The sequence below is a fragment of the Ipomoea nil genome, unplaced genomic scaffold (assembly GCF_001879475.1).
Source record: "Ipomoea nil cultivar Tokyo-kokei standard unplaced genomic scaffold, Asagao_1.1 scaffold2510, whole genome shotgun sequence".
NCBI lineage: Eukaryota > Viridiplantae > Streptophyta > Magnoliopsida > Solanales > Convolvulaceae > Ipomoea > Ipomoea nil.
This window is the reverse complement of record NW_017618938.1, coordinates 857514-878960: the sequence shown is the minus strand read 5'-3', so window position 1 is coordinate 878960 and position 21447 is coordinate 857514. Positions and strand designations below refer to the sequence as shown.

Genomic DNA, 21447 nt, shown 5'->3' with positions numbered 1-21447 from the left:
TATACTATGAGTTAATTTAATTTGTCAATTATTTCTACAATTGAAAAATCTAGTTCAATCAATTTATTATATCATATTTATAATTTATTAGTTAACAACACTATGAAAGCTAATAGAGTTGTGTATTGAATGAAATAATACAATGTATAGATTACAAGTATATATAAGAAGGAAGTCTCAAATAGACTGGGATAAGGAATCATAATTGTAACACCCCACTTTTCCATCTCTTAAACATAAATCTAAACCACAATTATCATAATCTAAGCAGCGGAATTAAATAGCTAGAAGATAACTAGTGAGAATGTCACCGCCACAACTACCACTCCGTGGTGATTGCACAGGCTAAGGGTAGAACTAGAAATAAAATAAGTATCTAACATCCATAATATAACTGAAAACATAAGGGGGGAAAAGATCACCCAAAAAGTCTACATCATCAAAGTCTACAAAACGACATAAGTCTAAAATCTGGATAATAAAGTCCTTAACAACGCATAAGAGTTTAGACATCTCAAACTACGAGACTAATCTAACTCGATCACTTCTCACCACTGGGCCCACCTGAAAGGGGTTTTGCAAGCAACACATAGACAAATATGAAAACACCCATTAGCACGAAGCTAAGTATAACCACACTCAACCCTGTAAAGTACTATAGAATATACTTTGAAAACATTTGATTCCACTTGTATACAACAAACTCATCTCATATACATCCTTAGATCTATCATATACTTTCTAGATACTTGCAACCTATAATATCAACAAACATGCTTCAAGCATAAGACTTAACAACCTAGATACTTCAACATGTAAACTTCACAACAACTCAACAAGCAACTCATGCTTACAAATAGTATCATGCTAAGCCTAAACTAGAGTCTTAAGCCTATTAGGAATAAAGAGAGTAAAACCTTTTACTAGTCAGATTCTAATTAGAAATCCTAGACCTATATACCTATTAGGAATAGGAAGTAGGCCTTTACTATTCAGATTCTAATTAGGATTCCTAACTCTATAAATAGGGATTAGAAAGCAATTAGAACTCTTACCACCCATAGTTATATTACACGAAATTATTCACAGGAGATTCCCCACCACCAAGCCTAGGGAGATCAATCGGATGGAAATCTTAGAGAAGAACCTTAATAGCCAAGGGAGGATTAATTAAGGCTAAGTGGTAACCCATGTCTCAACAAAACCTATTTTACTTGCTATATCTTATTCATTGGCTCCTTTGACATATGATTCTGTGCTTGAGTTTTGATAGAGCTTTGCCTAGGGTTTATATTGTGTTTATGTGATAATCTTGATGTTCTTAATACTATGATTAATTATATGAACGATCTTGTATTTTGATTATATCTAGAGCCCTAGGGTTATAACGTGGATTTCGTATTATGATATTCTTGGTATATTTGGTGGAATTTTGCATGATCGGGTGTTGAGTCTAGCCGAGGACTTGTGTTCAGGACTTTGCATATAGATTTCTTGATGTTCTTCTGATTCCAGATGTCCATGGATCGTTATGTGATTTATGTTGAGTCTTGGCATGTTTAGGAATCATGTTAGGGTTTATTTGGTGTGATTCATGGTTTAATTCCGTTACTTGAATACGTGGTGTTGTCGTTTTGTGTTTGAATGTGTATGGACATGGTTTCGGGTTCCACGAAAGATCCTGGGACCGAAATATTACATACGAGTCAGTGGGGGGTAGGTGGGGGCAGGGGTGCCCGCCACCTACCTGCTAGAACTGTAGTCGCCGCCGGCGGGTGGTCCTCCACCCGCCGCCCACCCCCTGGAAAGTTGGTGGGTGTTGTGATGTTTTCCCCCGTTTGTTTTTTCCCCGTATCCCGTTGTGCTCCGTTTGTCGTGTATGAGTCTCGTTTGGTGTTTTAAGCATCGTTCTAGGATTTTATGTGTAATACGTGTCGTTGTTGTTGTGTCTTGATTATTATGTTATTATGTGTTGATTGATTGAATGGTGATGAGTATCGTGATCATTGTGCAATGGCCAATGTGACTAATGATGATGAGATTGTGATTGGTGGAAAATAAATTGTTGGCGGTTGGCACCACTTGTGCCCGGTCATTGTACTAAAGGTACAGGCCATAGCGGTGACTATGCTAAAGGCACACACCCACCTTCGACTTGCTTGCTTTAGGCATAGGTCAGGTTATAAGTGCTGTGGTGTCATGTTAGAGCTATATGCGCTAACCCCTTGATATTGGCACTAGAGGTGCGGATCATTGAATGGCACTGCGGCACCATCTTGATATGTTGGTGGTTGAAAGGTGTGTTCGTCGGTGGGGGAACGTAGTTGCCCGGAGGCATAAGGGGTGGGGATATAAGGGTGGCCTAGAGGTATAGGTTGGAACTGATATAAGGACGGAGGGGAGCTACAAGGTTGGAATTAATAAGAGATTAATGCCTTTATTTTATAGGTTTTAAATATCTTGAAATTTAGGGGTGTTACATATGAAGAGTTGGTGTTATCAGATTCGGATAAGAAGTAGTTCGCTCAGATGGAGTTGGAGAAGTTGCTATCTTTGTGTGTGTGTGCGTGGGGGGGGGGGGGGGTCTGAGGGACTTTCCCTAAATGCCAATTCTAGACGAAAGCACCATGGGTTTGATGGAAAACATGTTGATAGCCGAAGAGTTGGCGTATGACAAGGAATCGTTGAAGACAGAGCATGAAATGTTGGTAACACAATTGACGGACGAGCAAAAGAATGTCTACGACTCTGTGATGAATACTATCGATTCTAATGGAGGTGGATTATTCTTCGTGTTTGGTTATGGACGAACAGGGAAGACGTTCGTGTGGAGAAATTTATCGTCAAAGATAAGGAGCCGTGATGATATGGTTCTCAACGTTGCTTCACGTGGAATAACATCTTTGCAATGGTACGTGCCTCATCGTCACAAGATTGTCAGATCACATGTCGTAGCATGAATAGTTAATGGGACACATGAAGGGACCAAAGTTCATATCCCCTGAAATGTCTCTCATTCCTTCTGATACAAGATTGCCCTTCAAGTTCCAGCGTAAACAATTCCCGTTGATGCTCGCATATGCCATGACTATCAATAAAATTCAGGGCCAACACTAACTCACGTTGGGTTATTGCTAAAAAACTGATTTTTAAACACGGTCAATTGTATGTGTTTTTTCCTGAGTCACCCATCCTGATGGCCTGAAAGTGTTAGCTCTAGACGAGGATAGACAAGATTCTGTTGGTACTACCAATGTCGTCTACAAAGAGATTTTCAATAATGTGCAATTCAAATAAGTGATCTTATGTTTTCTTTTTATGCAAAGATGACAAAATTGGTATATATCTACATAGAAAATATATATTTCATACAAATAAATTATGATAGCAAATGATTTCTATAATTGAGTTGCTAGACAACGATCAAATTTGCCCAATTAATACAAATCCTAATTACATCTACACATTGACTGTTAATTGAGCAATTATTTGGTCGAATTCAAGCAATGATAACATAAAAAAAATACAATCGATCCAACTCAATTCTTCAATTGCATTATATAATATTCGATGTTATAATTTATATAATAATATATTCATCCAAATATTCTTAAAATATTATAACAAATCCATTCCGTGCATCGCATGAGTGAAAATACTGTTTTGAAGCTTTAGACAAAACCATGAGAGGTCTATTGAGATTCACCATACCTGGTAGTGATGAGAAAACATTTGGTGGAAATACAGTAGTATTAGGCAGTGATTTTAGACAAATTCTTCCAGTTATTCCTAAAGCAACGAGACCAATGATTGTGTGAGCCACTATTAATTCTTCATACCTCTGGAGGAATTGTAAGGTATTGAGGCTAACAAGAACCTGAGACTACAGAGCTTAGCTACAAATGAAGATAGATAGACGACTGATTGGTTCTCAAAATGGATTGCAGACATCGGAGATGAGATTACAGGGTTTGTAAACAATGGTGTGTTTGAGATGGATATCTCGCCAAGGTTTATGTTGAAGTGTGGACCTGATCCAATCGCAACTATAGTTGAAAGCATATTTCCAACCACGAATTATGGAATGCTTGAAGAGTCTCACCTAGAAGGACGAGCAATTCTCTCACCGACTTTAGATGTTGTTGATCAAATTAATCAATATATGTGTGATATGAACACTGCAGAAGGTCGGACATATTTAAGTTGTGACTCTTTGTGTAAAGCAGAATCAGATGGTGACAATCTATCACAAGTACACACTCTTGAATTTTTAAAATAGCTTGAGATTGTCTGGACTTCCTAATCATTCATTGACAATAAAAGTTGGTGCACCTATTATGTTACTACGGAACATAGACCACTCTCTTGGTCTGTGCAACGGTACGCACCTCATCGTCACAAGATTGACGGATCATATTGTCGAAGCAAGAATAGTTAATGGAACGCAACAAGGAACCAAATTTCTTATACCACGAATGTCTCTCACCCCTTCTGATACGAGATTGTCGTTCAAGTTCCAACGTAAACATACAATTCCCATTGATGCTAGCATATGTCATGACTATCAACAAAAGTCAGGGTCAAACACTAACTCAAGTTGACTTATTATTGATAAAACCAGTCTTTAATCACGGTCAATTGTACGTGGCTTTTTCCCGAGTCACTCATCCTGATGGCCTTAAGGTTTTAACTCTAGACGAGGATGGACAAAGTTCTGTTACTACTACTAATGCCGTCTACAAAGAGGTTTTCAACAATGTGTAATTCTAAACAGTTATATTATGTATTCTTCTTTCACAAATATGACAAAATTGTTAGATATCTACATATTACATATATATTCCGTTCATATAATTTCTACAGCTAAATTAATACACAACAAGATAATGAGACCAATTAATTCAAATCCGAAACATTAATTAATTGATAGAAAAATGTCTAAAGTTTCAGCACTAGATACGTATATCTACATATTGCCTATTATTATGGTAATCATTTACTCAAATTAAAGCAATATTAACATCATAAAACATAATCAATTAAACTAAAATCATAAATTGCAATATATAATATTCAACGTTATAATTTACACTAAAATCGATCTAATTATTATTAATATATTATAATAAATACATTCCGTGCATCGCACGAGTGTAAATACTAGTTACTCAATAAAACAAAAGCTAGTCATATATAAGGCTATTCACGCTCCTGCAATACTCTTATATTTTCAAAAGTGAATCCTACTAATTACATTTGCGATTTATCACTATTTTTATATATTTATGCAATTTCAATTTACTTTCAAAATATAATATAATACTAACATATAATTGATTATTAATAATAAAAAAGGGGAAAAAGCTGATATAGTCAGATTTGTAAGGCTTACCAATGTTGCGGCAAATTAGTTTGTGGATCACGGTCTAAAACGATGTTATTTTGATGTTAAAAAAGAAAAAAAAAATTACTTCACGCGTGTGTTAGAATAATGAACTATTTGGAGTAAGATAATGTATTTTATGAGTTAGAATAATATACTTTGTGTTAGAATAATGTAATTTATGTGTTAGAAAATGAAATGTATGGGTTAAGGTGGTGCATTTTATGAGTTAGACCAATGTGCTTTATTTGTTAGAATAATGTATTTTTTGAGTTAGAATAATGTATAATGTATTTTCTGTTAGAATAATGAAAATTTTAGGGTAAGATAATGTATTTTATAAGTTATAATAATAATGTACTTTGTGTTAGAATATATAATGTATTTTATGAGTTAGAATAATGTATTTTATATAATTTTTGGATCGTGACGATGTGGACCACATCCCACACAATAATGATTGCAATGTTGTGATCCTTGCATTCATTAGCATTTTTTTTAAGATGATCGATATAAAAAGTGGTGACTAAGCTTGTATGTGGCTTCAATTTTAGGTAGTCCGTCGGTCTAAGACTCTAAAATTAATAAGTTAGAAGTCCAACTTATTAAATATTTTTATAGGTTACACATTATATTATAAATAGAATTGTATATTTAATGAAGTTATAATAATTTTATTAAATATAAAGTATACCACTAACACTGTTCTAAGGCATCATAAAATTAAAATTTGCAGGATAATACAAATGTTACGATATATACATAGCTTTGGATTTCCAAGTTGAGAAAACATAGAATTCCTTAAAGTTGTAAGGAATAAGATCCTCAATGATTACAATGTGATAGCAATCATTCATGCCTCCTTAAAGAATATGTTGGGACTTATCCCAACCTAAGAACGACAACAGCGTCATAAAGCTTGCTATTTCCAATTATAAATTAATGACTTCTCATTCAAGTTTGCCATTCAAATTATGTATTGGGAAAAGGGTTAAACCATATTTAGATTTTAAAAAGTTATAATTAAACATATTTATTTACCCTTCTTATCAAACAATCAAACGGTTGTTAGTTTCAACTGTCTGAACTTTAATTATTGATGAATAACTAACTATTGAATTTAGATGCACAATCGATATGATTTATCTGACGACTATATAATAAAATTAGTTAATTTATGAGTATTTAATAATATAAAATTGATGGGTTAATTGGTAAGGATCCCAACACACTTGCTCTAAGTCATAGAGTCATCCTCAACCTACTTCACCGGCCTCCGCCAAACAATTCTTCATCTCAACACTTAGCTTGCAAGTTAGTTCTGATACCACTTGTTAGGATCAAACACTTACCATTATGTCAAAAGGTATAGCTCACAGCGAATGAGCACCATTATTTCCTTATATACTCTACTAATTACTAGATTTGTCCCTAGGACTCCACCCAACAAATAACTATTGATAACTATGGAAACGGGTAACGGACGAGATGAATATCTCGCTTTCACAACCATTCACGATGGTAGAGGTGAAAACGGCTTTATTTTCTATGGCTCCGGACAAGGCACCGGGCCTAGATGGAATGTCCCCGGCTTTTTACCAACACTTTTGGCCGGTCCAAGGACATGATCTGTCGGTGTTTATTTTAAGTTGCGTGGCAAACAGGGCCTTTCCACCGGGTTTCAATACATCAAACATTGTATTACTTCCCAAGAAAAAGGTCCCTGAGAAGGTATCTGATTTGCGCCCGATAGGCCTTTGTAACGTTGTGTACAAAGTGCTGGCCAAGCTATTGGCTAATAGGCTCAAAGGGACTTTGGAAAAGGTTGTTTCACAATTCCAAAGTGCCTTTGTCCCGGAAAGGCTCTTAACAGACAATATTATCATAGCAGGGGAAATTGGACACTACTTAAGGAGAAAGACGTGTGGGAATTTGGGGTGGACGACCTCAAAACTTGACATGGCGAAGGCCTATGACAGGATGGAGTGGGGTTTTTTGGAGGGGATGTTGGGTGCGCTAGGCTACGGGCGAGAGTGGGTACAACTCCCTATGCTATGTGTCTCAACCGTTAACTACACAATTCAAGTTAACGGTGAGGCCGTTGGCGTGGTGTGTCCTACAAGGGGTATACGGCAGGGGGACCTGTTATCCCCGTACCTTTTCATTCTTTGTGCCGAAGGCTTATCCATTCTGCTACAACAGGCAGAAGCTCGGGGTGACATTCATGGAGTACGGGTGGCCCGGGGGGCCCCGGCAGTCACCCGCCTTTTTTTTGCTGACGATAGTTTACTATTTTTCAGGGCAATACAGAGCGAAACTCTAAAAATCAAAGAATGCCTGGACCTGTACAGTGCGACATCGGGACAATTAATCAATTTCGATAAATCAAATGCTGTGTTTAGCCTTAATACTCCCCCGGCTATGCGTGAACACATCTCGGGTTGTATTGGCGTTCAGGTCGCTGAGGACTTGGGCAGGTACTTGGGTCTTCCTTCGGTGTTAGGGCGAAACAAAATATCCACTTTCAAATACATTGAGGATAAGCTACGTGGGCGCATTGGGATGTGGCAACACAAACTCCTCTCACGGGCAGGTAAAGAGGTCCTTATTAAAAGCATAGCTCAATCCCTACCTATTTTCACTATGTCCACCTTCCTATTATCAAGGCGGACATGTGACTCTATTGAGAAGTGCCTCAACCGCTATTGGTGGGGAGGCGGGGGACAGGAAATAGAGGGATTCATTGGTTGAACTGGTCCCGTCTTTGTGCTCCAAAAGTAAATGGCAGCTTGGGTTTTAAAAAATTACATGAGTTCAATATAGCCTTGCTTGCAAAACAAGGTTGGCGGCTTCTAATTCATCCTGAGTCTTTGGTTAGCCGGCTCTTAAAAGCGAAGTGTTTTCCAGGTACCGATTTTTTGGAAGCGCGTGTAGGAAACAATCCAAGTTTTTTATGGCGGAGCATCACGGCAGGACAAGAAGTTCTAAAGATGGGAGTGGCTCGTTGTATCGGGGACGGGGCGGATACGAGGATTTGGGATTGGGGCTGGCTATCGGACAACTCTGATCCCCGGCTACATACACCTTGCATCGACGAATTACGGAACGCCACTGTGAGCGGTTTACTAAATGCCGAGGGGAACTGGGACTTAGATATTGTGAAAGATATTTTTTTTTGAGGAGGACATTCAAAGGATCCTTGCAACACCTGTAAGCTGCCAATTTAAAGATTCATGGCGCTGGACTGGAGATTTAAGGGGAAGATATACGGTACGGCACGGCTATCGCTTGATTATGGGCACTCAATGGCGAATCGATGCGGTTGATTGTTTTAATGCATGGAAAAAACTTTGGTCACTGCCAATTCCACCAAAGGTGAAAAATTTGTTATGGCGTTGTGTTCGGGGTGTGCTTCCAGTTCGTGAGAACCTGAAAACGAAACATGTTTGGATAGGTGGGGGCTGCCCATTTTGCGGTTTCTCGACCGAGACTCCAGAACACATCTTCGGCGAGTTCTGGTACGCTTCGGACCTTTGGGGACATGTTGATTTTCTCCAGGGGCGATCTCTACCGATGGCTATGAATTCCGTTCTAAATGACGCAGACATGGGGACAGCCATAACGATGGCAGCTATTATGGAGGCGATTTGGTCGACAAGAAACGCGATTGTTTGGCGAAACACGGCGCCGGCCTTAATTGCTATGCGAGACTAGGTAAACAAACTACGATCTATTTGGCAGGACTGTTTTAGCCAGCCTGGACGAGATGGGTCTATCAATGATGCTGTTCACTGGAATCCACCTCCGAGTGGCAGTCTGAAATGCAACGTCGATGCCGCAATCTTCTCCGGTGGAGCTGGGTATGGCGCTGTCATCCGAGATCATACCGGTCGCTTCGTGTCAGCAAAGGGGGGGGGTCATATTGAGGGCGCTCATGATCCGTTCACGGCGGAGGCGGTCGTAGTGAAGGAGGCTTTGACTTGGTTGAAAGGATTGCAATATAACAATGTCATTATTGAAACTGACTGCTTGAATTTTTGTAACGCTTTTAATTCTTGCGTGTTTGATTATTCGTATGTAGGCTTAATTGTGAAGCAATGTTTATCTATTGCTAATGACATTGGGGACATCTGTGTCCGCCATGTTAAGAGATCAGCAAACCGAGTGGCTCACGAGTTAGCACGTGCAACTTGTTCTTTGGCTGTCTCAGGAGAGTGGGCTGTTATCCCACCTACGTGTATTTCCGATTTTCTAAATTATTAATGAAGTCACTTTCGTTTTTGTTCAAAAAAAATACTATCAAATACTTATTACAATACAAATTAAAATATACGGAGTATCATTTTAAATCAGACATAATACAAACAGTTTAACATAAGTACTTAATTTTTATTTTTATTTAAAAAAAAAAAAAAGAAAAAAAAAGAAAAAAAAAAAGAAAAAGAAAAAGGAGACATAGTTCACTATATATTGCAATATTTGCATTTTGTATACTGTTACTGATAAGGATGACCAAATCCACTTAAACAGACAACCGATCCATAAGTGTCCTCTCAACTGCCTCATCAACTTTAGCCAACTCAATGTGAGACGTGGCATCTGGCATGGTTGATTTGTGAGATCTAAATATGATCTAACTATATAGAGAATAATCTACGAGAAACTTAACTCGTAGTAGCGGAAGCGGAAGCACTGTAGATCTCCAGTCATGGTTGATATCCTGTTGTATTGCATCTTGAACAGTAGATCTGCAGAATAGGATTAGCCGTTTTGTTTCATACTTGACTCAGAATCCTAGATGGTGTATTGGTATTTTCTAAGCAGTATGAGTACCATATAATGAATCATGTATCTTGTATCCCATCAATACAAGCTTTATATAGGCACATTGGTGGCAATTTATATCCTGCACCAGGGCGCGCATTGCATTGTGCGCCCTGATGCAAAACGACGTCGTTTCAGATTTTTTTAAAAAAAAAAAATTCGCTACCCTGTGTTGGCGGTTAATTTTCTTTTAAAAAAAATCTCAGGTTCAAAAATGTACATAATTTTATACTAGAATACACATAATTGTATACATGAATGTACATAATTGTATAACAAAATACACATACTTTTTTTTAAAAGATAATACATATAATCTAACATAATACATAATATACATAAACTTTTAACATAATAAACATCAACTATTATAACATAATACACATAAATTTCCTGTTTTGGATGTACATAATTGTATAAAAAAAGATGTACATGATTGTATAAAAAATGTACATAATTATATAAACAAATACACATACTTGTATAAACAAATACACATAATTTATAAACAAATACACATAATCGCGTCAACTCTCTACATAACTTACTAAACCGACGTCGTTTTGGGAGGCGCGGGACGCACAGTGCTACGCGCGCCGTGATGCAGGGTATAACGATTGCACATTGGTGGAATAAGACTTAAACCTAAATGTCCAGTCCAACCAATTACTTAATGGGCCTAGTCCACTTGCACCACATAAGTAAGACCCATAATATATATTATTCGGGAAAGTCTTACAGTCTCCCACTTGGTGCAAGTACTAGCAAACTCTCATCAAAGAACAAAACACACGAACCATAGTAATATGTCCTCTACTGAATAAGTGAGTAATATCTCCTATGATCACATGCATTTTTTATTCCCCAACTTGAATCCTTTATGAACAAACCCAATGTTTATTCTTGGTACCTTAAGGGATGTTTCTCAAAATAAAATATATATGCGCAACTTAAGAGAGAAAACCATCCAAATTGTACAAAAGATTACACTGTATGATCTCTAATTAATATCCTTAAAAGCATGCCTTAAGTAGAGATCTCTTAATGTTAGCATAATGCTAACTATATATTCCATGACTTCTTTATAAGTAACATAAGCACTACCTCTATGGCTCTATCGACTAAGAGCTTGAAGTTGACACGTCTGTCACTCCCACTCATCCAAATAGCCAAAAGATAGTTTAGTCATAGAAGCATTCCAACAACTTAGACAATAAACCAAAGGTCTAAGTCCATAATTTTGGAATCTTAAACATACACCATAACTTTCCAAATAATCTTAAGGTCCACTTCAAAATGAACTGAACATTATGAATCTTACTTTTATGTTTCTCAAAATTGTCTTGAGCCTTACAAATCAAAATGGCCCAGGATCAATTTTGAAGAAACTAAAGACTCTATTGAATGCTAAAGAATTTATTAAATAACAGTGCACCACAAGTTAAATGTTTTGTTTTAATAAACTCCTTAATATTGTTACACATTTTCATAAATATGTTGCACAACCAATATGAATTGATATGAACAAATACAATATTAATACTTATGGAATCTTTTGAAGCCAATTAAATCAAAAATCTTTAGTGGAGTATCTTAATGATCATTTTCTAAATGACCACTCCCACTGATTAAGATATTTTTCAGCGAAATTAATGATATACATACTCATAATTGATTTGACAAACTAATTAATGAAGATATAATTTCCTACCATTAGTTGGGCATACTAAATAATCAATTTTTTGTTCCAATTAAAGTCCAACTAAATAATGAAGATATTAATTCCCCACCATAGTTAGACATACTGAAGTAATAAAATACACTTTCTAAAACCATTTTTTGGAATTTGACTTGAAAGATACATTTTATTATTATTGGAATTCAAAAGAGGTATGTCAAATCACGTAACTTACTACAGTTAGTCCGAAGAACCGACCAACAATCGTGGATCAATAATTAATAAAAGTGGCTAAATTTTGGGAAGTGATTGAATACATGTTTTGCCAATGCAAACCATGAAACTTAGAATTATAATTGAACTAAATTTATAAATTCTAAGAAATTGTGATAAAATTATTATCTAATGCGTTGAGAGATTTATTGACATAAAACTTGCCTGTGGGCTAAAGTTTTAATTCTATTAAATCCAATTAAAACCCTTATGATAATATTTTATCTCAGTTGTTAAATGGACAAAAGTATCTAGTGACATAAAACTTGCTTGTGGGCTAAAGTTTTAATCAATTAGATCCAACTGAAATTTTATGATGAAACATTTATCAAATAAGTTGAAGAATCAAGTGACATAAAACTTGCCTGTAGGCTAAAGTTTTACTCAATAAGATTCATTACAACTGTTATGATAAATACTTAAGGAATCATGTTCCTTTCTTTAATCCCTGTGGGTAAATTAAGAAATATGATTTAAAATTTACATCATAAAATTAAACTTCATGATAGAGATGAGAATTATTTACAAATAACCATAAAGTAAATAAAATTGATTTATTTCTATCATCAGTGATAAAACTATTAAACTACAGTCCAATACATAATTGCCGGTGGACTAAATTATGATCGTAATCCAGTATTTCATCCTGATTAACTATACAAATATGACGAAATTGCCTGTGGGCTAAATTCCATCATATTACATACAATTAATCACAAATGATATGTCCAAAACTGTATGTGATCAAGATAAACTGCTCAATATATAATTTTAATTGATTAAGGATGATGTGGCTACTCCCAAACTCATTAAAACTATAAGATCACTAGACAATTATCATTGCCATCTTTATGTAATTTAAACCTTAGACAATTTTAGTAAATTAAAGATGTTGTGGCTACTCTTTAATTAATCTAAAATTGTAATCACTTGGCAAAAGGGGAATTTAAAGTCTAACAAACAAATTAAACCAACACATGATAGACAATTATTAGGTATACTCCCAGGAAAGCTGGTCGAGACGAAGCTTGGTTAAATACCAACTCCTTAGACAGAGTAGCGTCGTAAGGGGACTAATAGCAACAAGGCTTTTAAGCCAGGGCCATAGAACTAGTATTCCTCCCCAAGAAACTTCCCTAAGTCATGCGTTCTCATGTTTGAAGTAAAATCGTTTGAAAGATCTAAAGATTGTAGATTCACATATGGATAAGGCATTAAATTGATGAACTAAATTAACGGACTAAACGTTCTTAAATTCAAGCACTACCGTAACTAAAGTTTATGCATAAGTCCAACTTAATTAGGAACTAATATAATCTCTTCCTAAATTTATGCATTTCTAGAGGCATAATAAGAATATTGCATAATTTAAAACAAAATATTATGCTTAGGACAAACACGCATAAAATTAAACATTAAATTCATATATTTCAAACAAATTGCATAACTTAAAGCAATTTACAATATGAGATTTCAAAGTATAAACTTAATATTCAAACACTAATGAGTCCAAATTAAACCAAAAGGGACCCAACATTTTGAATAATAATGCAATAAATATATACTTTGAAATTTTCAAACTGTAAGCCCATGACAAGATGTTTTAATGCATAAAATCAAATTTATGAGAAATAGATTGAATTCACAAATTATAACAATATCAAGCCAAAAGGATATGTTGTCATTTGTAAACCAAAATCTCACAAACCCTAATTGCATAATTAAACTTAATATTATGCACTTAATATGATTAAATGCAAAAAACAATAGTCCAAAGAGAATGAATCATACATAACTAAATATGGACAATAACAATAATCATAATTCAAAGACTAAATGAATTATGGAATAAATGTACAGTAATGGCAATAGTCAGTTGCCTAAAAAAAATTTCTTATATGAAGTATTGCCACATAAATATAATTAGAAACAATTTAAGATTCATAAATCTATATATCTATATATCTATATATATATATAAAAGTAAAATCTTCCTAGCAAGTTTTCCCCCCAAAACTTAGGGACATTTCTGTAATAATAATAATAATAATAATAATAATAATAATACCTTAAATAAATAAATTATTATACTTTCCTTTTGAATTAGTATTTTCTACTTATAAATACAAATTTATAATTCCTAGCCTTCCCATCATTTCCTTCTCTACATCGGTAAGGCTTCTCCACCCCGTATCTTCTCCATCATTTCATTGACTTTTGTTAATCATCCTGTGATCTTCCATAGTTGAGGCTGATACGTGATTTGCAAGGGTGAGGTTTTCATTATCTTAGTTTTTTTTTTTTCTTTTTGGGTTTTGTTTTGTTTTGTTTTGAATTTTTCGATATTTAAATAAGAAAAGTCTATATATATATATAAAAGTAAAATCCTCCTAGCAAGTTTTCCCCCCAAAACTTAGGGACATTTCTGTAATAATAATAATAATAATAATAATAATAATAATAATAATAATAATAATAATAATAATAATAATACCTTAAATAAATAAATTATTATAATTTCCTTTTGAATTAGTATTTTCTACTTATAAATACAAATTTATAATTCCTAGCCTTCCCATCATTTCCTTCTCTACATCGGTAAGGCTTCTCCACCCCGTATCTTCTCCATCATTTCATTGACTTTTGTTAATCATCCTGTGATCTTCCATAGTTGAGGCTGATACGTGATTTGCAAGGGTGAGGTTTTCATTATCTTAGTTTTTTTTTTTTTCTTTTTGGGTTTTGTTTTGTTTTGTTTTGGATTTTTCGATATTTAAATAAGAAAAGTGGTTTGTAATAAAAATGTTGATATATTCTTTTTTTTTTTGTTTATTTTTTGTGGAGAAGATACAGATCTAGAAAGATTGATCGAGAAGCAATAGAGTTCGTTGCTCATCAAGTGGAAAAAGTTTAGAGAGGGACGGATGAAGTGTAGGCAATAAAAATCTATATCTATATATAGTTAAAAGTAAATCCTTCTAGCCAAATTTTTTCCCCAAAACTTAGAGACATTTCTATAATATCATCTTAAGATGTAGGCAATGAGATATTGAGAATGAAGTACGTACTAGGAATTGAATAAAAAAATATTTTAATTTAGGTAAGGGAGAGATTTTTATTTTTTTTACCAGAAGTTTATATATTTTCCTTATACAAATTTATAATTGTAAATTTATATTAATAATTTATTATTGTAAATTTATATTAATACAATATAATAAAGTCAGTAGCATTAAAAAAGATTATTAAGACAAATATAATTTATTTTTATATTGTGAATACATTATTTTTAATAATTTTGATTTAATAATATTATACTATAATTATAAAAATTTTATCTAATAATTTTAGTATTAAATGTCATATAATAATTACCATAAAAAATCTTTAATAATTGACAAATTCTATTAGGCAATAAAAATTTATATCTATATATAGTTAAAAGTAAATCCTCCTAGCCAAATTTTCCCCTCAAAACTTAGAGACATTTCTATAATATCATCCATTATATATATATATATATATATATATATATATATATATATATATATATATATATATATATATATGGGAAGAAGTACGTACTAGCACTTTTGTAATTTTACCGATATACAAATAAATATGTAGGCAATGAGATATTGAGATTTTGAAGTATGTACTAGGAATTGAATAAAAAATTATTTTAATTTAGGTAATATATATTCTAATTATAAGTATGTAATTTCGGATAATTCAAAAGGACTCAATTGAATAAAAAATATTAAGATTATTGAATAATTAATTATACTAATAGACATTGTAGAAGAATATGGTAGAATATAGACTAATTAATTTTGAAAATTGATATACGCTAATATTACGCGGAATTTTTTTATCCAATTCATAAATGAGTCAATTTAATAAAAAATATTTTTAATACGGTAATAGCTATTTTAATTATAAGTATGTAGCACCGGATAATTTTAAATGAGTCAGTTGAGTAAAAAATAATTACACTCTGAAATAATTAATTATGGTAATACAAAATGGAGAAGAATAATGCACAATATATTCTATTTAATTATGGACATATTATCATGGTAATATTAAATGGAATTTTTTGAACCAATTCATTAATGAGTCAATTGAATCAAAAATATTTAAAATATGGTAATGAATATTCTAATTATAAGTATGTAATACTGGATAATTCTTAATGAGTTAAATGGTTTAAAACTATTTAGTCTATGGAATAATTAATTATGCTAATACATATTGTAGAAGAATATGTCAGAATATACTACTTAATTATGGACATAATATTATGCCAATATTACACGGTTTTTATTTTAAACAAATTCACAAATGAGTCAACTGAATAAAAAATATTTTTTAATATGGTAAAATATATACATATATACATATTATTTTTCTAATGTGAAATAATGTTATTGACTTACCATGTTTGCTTCGATATGCTAAGCCATTTAAAATATAATAAAATTTATAATTGTAATACTTTCGTAATAATATTGAATAAATATTAATCATATGTTTAGATTTAATAATATAGTATATTATATATTAAAAGAATTATATATTAATCTAATATAGTGATCGTTAATACGAGTAAATTATATATAAGCATAATCTAATATAGAAAAATATTCATTATTACTCATATATAATTTAGGGAATAAATAAACTTATTGAAACTTAATTATTTATAACTTCAACTTTAATCTAAATATATGGATTTAAATATATAGTTTTAATATTCAAAATTAATAAGGTTTTATTAATGTGGATCTATATATTTTTAATAATTTTAATTTAATAATATTATACCTTAATTATAAAAATTCTACCTAACAACTTTAGTATTACATGGCATACAATAATTACCATAAATAATATGTTATAATTGACAATTTGTATTAGGCAATAAAAATTAATAATTAATAATTATGAACATGGTGTTGTGAACATAATTATGAATATATAGTTATGTAATTATGAATATAGAGATTCAATAATTGTGAATATGAAGTTAACAAATTATGCATATATATATATATATATTTATATTTATAATTGTGAACATATAGTTGAGTAACTATGAACATAGAGTTCTGCAATTATGAATATAGAGTTCAATACTTATGAATATATAGCTTTACAATAATGAACATATAGTTCAGTAATAATAAACATAGAACTGTGTAAGGTGGACACGGTTCCACAGCATAACTATTCGATTGACCCTGTTACATGTAAACTTTCTCAAACCTATTGAAGTCCAACGTGTCAAAAGGCTCTTATTTAAGAAACCTTATCTTAATGGCTTTTTATTTTAGTTTTTTTTTTTTTAATTTATTAGGGGATTTGAGAAAGATTAACCCAAAATGTATATACCAAGACTATGTGGTCTAATGGTACCCGGGTTGGACTTCCATTTGAAAGGTTACGAGTTCAAGCCTTAGTGGAGGCGTTTATTGGTTCTTTGTGTTTCAGTAGGTTGAGAAAGTATATGAACAGATACTACAATGTAATAGGGCCAGTAACATTCAAAAAAAAAACCACAATATGAGTTGTTTTAGTTTTTAGTAGTTTGGAGCAAATTGCTAAGTTATTAAATAATATTTTTGGTGTTTTGATTAAATATAAAGTGTTAAACAGACGAATTTCTTAAAATTTTGACGAATTTGCCAAATAATCAAATTACAATAACAACAACAACAATAATAATAATAATCCAAACAAAACTATATACAAAATAAAATTAAAATTAACAAAAAAAAAAAAGAAAAAGAAAAAAAAAAAAAAAAAAAAGACTAAGGCGAGCCACCGGCTCCCTTTGTAAATAACGTGGGATCAAAATTCGATCCCACATTGAAAATGTTTGAAAAGAGAGAGCTACTCTATATAAGAGGAACAATGATCCTCTTATATAAACATAATTGCTTGCCCATCAATGCGGGCAAGTATTGAGAAGTCAAAAGGTTCTTATTTAAGAAGCTTTAACTTTGTCTTCTTAATTTAGTTTTTATTTATTATTAGTGGGGTTGTGGAAAATTAACCCAAAATTTATGTGTTGTATTAATTTTTAGCAGTTTGGAGCAAATTACTGAGTTATTATATAATATATTTAGGTGTTTTGATTAAAGTTAAAATGTTAAAATGGTGAATTTATTAAAATTTTGGCGAATTGATCAATAATAATAATAATAATAATAATAATAATAATAATAGCATCATCATCATCATCCAAACAAAACGATATACAAAATAAAATTAAAATTAATAAGAAGAAGACAAAAGGGAGCCACGGACTCCCTTTGTAAATGATGTTGGATCATTTTGATCCCACATTGAAAATATTTGGAAAGATGAGCTCTTGAACTCCTCTATATAATAGGAGCAATGCTCCTCTTACAAACATAATTGTTTGACCATCAATGTGGGCAAGTATTGAGAAGTTCAAAAGCTCCTATTTTATTTTTGAGTACTATTGACCCGGCAAATTATGCTGTGAAATTGTGTCTACCTTGCATGGTAGACACAGTTCTAAAATTGTTCATAATTATGAATATATAGTTCTATAATTATGAACATAGTGTTGTGAACATAATTATGAACATACAGTTATGTAATTATGAATATAGAGATTCAATAATTGTGAATATGAAGTTCAAAAATTATGAATATATAGCTTATAATTATTAACATATAATTCAGTAATTATGAACATATAGTTTTGTAATTGTGAATATAGAGTTCAATAATTATAAATATGAGGTTCAAAGATTATGAATATATAGCTTTATAATTATGAACATATAGTTCAGTAATTATTAAGATAGAATTGTGTCCACCTTGCAAGGTGGACACAGTTCCACATCATAACTATTCGATTGACCCTGTTACATATAATATCTGTTCATATAAACTTTCTCAACCTATTGAGCCCAACGAGTCAAAAGGCTCTTATTTAATGAACCTTATCTTCGTGGTTTCTTATTTTAGTTTTTTTTTTTAAATTGTTTTAATTTATTAGGCGTCAAAAGGCTCTTATTTAATGAACCTTAATTTGTTTTAAATTGTCATAATTATGAATATATAGTTCTATAATTATGAACATAGTGTTGTGAACATAATTATGAACATACAGTTATGTAATTATGAATATAGAGATTCAATAATTGTGAATATGAAGTTCAAAAATTATGAATATATAGCTTATAATTATTAACATATAATTCAGTAATTATGAACATATAGTTTTGTAATTGTGAATATAGAGTTCAATAATTATAAATATGAGGTTCAAAGATTATGAATATATAGCTTTATAATTATGAACATATAGTTCAGTAATTATTAAGATAGAATTGTGTCCACCTTGCAAGGTGGACACAGTTCCACATCATAACTATTCGATTGACCCTGTTACATATAATATCTGTTCATATAAACTTTCTCAACCTATTGAGCCCAACGAGTCAAAAGGCTCTTATTTAATGAACCTTATCTTCGTGGTTTCTTATTTTAGTTTTTTTTTAAATTGTTTTAATTTATTAGGCGGTTTGGGAAAGATTAACCAAAAATGTATATGTATTGTTTTAGTTTTCACCAGTTTGGAGCAAATTGCTAGGTTATTAAATAATATTTTTGGTGTTTTGATTAAATATAAAATGTTAAACATGCGAATTTGTTAAATAATCAAATTACAACCACACAACGACAACAACAACAACAACAACAACAACAACAATAATAATAATAATAATAATAATAATAATAATAATAATAATAATAATAATCCAAACAAAACTATATACAAAACAAAATTAAAATTAACAAAAAAAAAAGAATAAGACAAAGGGGACCCACATGCTCCCTTTGTAAATGATATGAGATTATTTTGATCCCACATTGAAAATGTTTGAAAAGATGTGCTCTTGAGCTCCTCTATATAAGATGTACAAACATAATTGTTTGCTCATCAATGTTGCAAGTATTGAGAAGTAAAAAGGTTCTTATTTAAGAAACCTTAGCTTTGTCTTCTTATTTTAGTTTTTATTCATTATTTATTATTTAAATATTTATTATTTATTTATTTATTTATTATTAGTGGGTGTTGGGAAAGATTAATCAAAATTGTATGTGTTGTTTTAGTTTTTAGCAGTTTAGAACAAATATATTGGGTTATTAAATAACATTTTTGGTGTTTTGCTTAAAGATAAATTGTTAAAATGACGAATTTGTTAAAATTTTGGTGAATTTGTCAATCTCACTTTTTTTTAAAAAAAATCGTCAATAATCAAATAATAATAATAATAATAATAATAATCATCATCATCATCATCATCCAAACAAAACAATATACAAACTAAAATTAAAATTAGAAAAAAAATAAGAAGAATGATGTGGGATCATTTTAATCTCACATTGAAAATGTTTGGAAAGAGGAGTTCTTGAAAATGTTTACGAACATAATTGATTGCCCATCACTGTGGGCAAGTAGTGAGAAGTCCAAAGTTTTTTTTTTTTTTTAGAAGTAAAGGAAAATTAAAAATGGAAAGGAAATATTTCAGTAATAATATTTTACATCATCAAGTAGTAAAGACATATTTTAAAAAATAATAAATGTAAATTAAAAATCATCAAATTAAAATGTAACAGAAATTAGGTAAAAATATCACTATTACATCTATATTCTAATTGACTGTACAAACAATAATTGACTGAAAATGAATCTAATATTACTAATTGATTGAAAATATAAAATGAAATGAATATTAATAATTGACTGCAAATAAAAAATGATCCATAATTGACTAAAAAAAATGGTCAGATCATTGCATTTTAATTAAAAATGGAATGAAAATTAAAAATTTGAGGAAAAAATATTAAATGTATATTTTAAACAATAGTAAAGGTAAATTAAAAATGAAACCAAAATATTTCAATAATAATATCTACATCATCAATTAAAAATGGAACGAAAATTAGGTAAAAATATCACTGCATTTGATATTCTAATTGACTAATTGACTGAAAATAAAAAAGAATAATTTGCTAAAAATGAATCTGATATCACTAATTGACTGAAAATATAAAAGGATAACTAATTTAGTAATATTCTACCATTATATATTTTAACCCAAGTAACCCATCCTGATGGATTGAAGGTGTTAGCTCTAGACGAAGATGAACAAGATTGCATTGTCACTACCAATATCGTCTACAAATAGGTTTCAATAATGTGTAAATATAATCGGTGATATTAAGTTTTTTTTTAAATGAA

The 21447-nt window shown here is 31.5% G+C and overlaps 1 long non-coding RNA gene across 1 annotated transcript in view; it reads left to right on the top strand.

Annotated features, from left to right (window-relative positions):
* The window catches only part of LOC109153596, a 22363-nt gene extending 1692 nt beyond the window's left edge, over window positions 1-20671 (top strand). The window contains exons 2-4 of the long non-coding RNA XR_002049544.1: window positions 2041-2043; window positions 10182-10186; window positions 20662-20671. This is a non-coding gene — a long non-coding RNA (uncharacterized LOC109153596). The remainder of the gene's footprint in view (window positions 1-2040; window positions 2044-10181; window positions 10187-20661) is intronic.
* The last annotated feature ends 776 nt before the right edge of the window (window positions 20672-21447 follow it).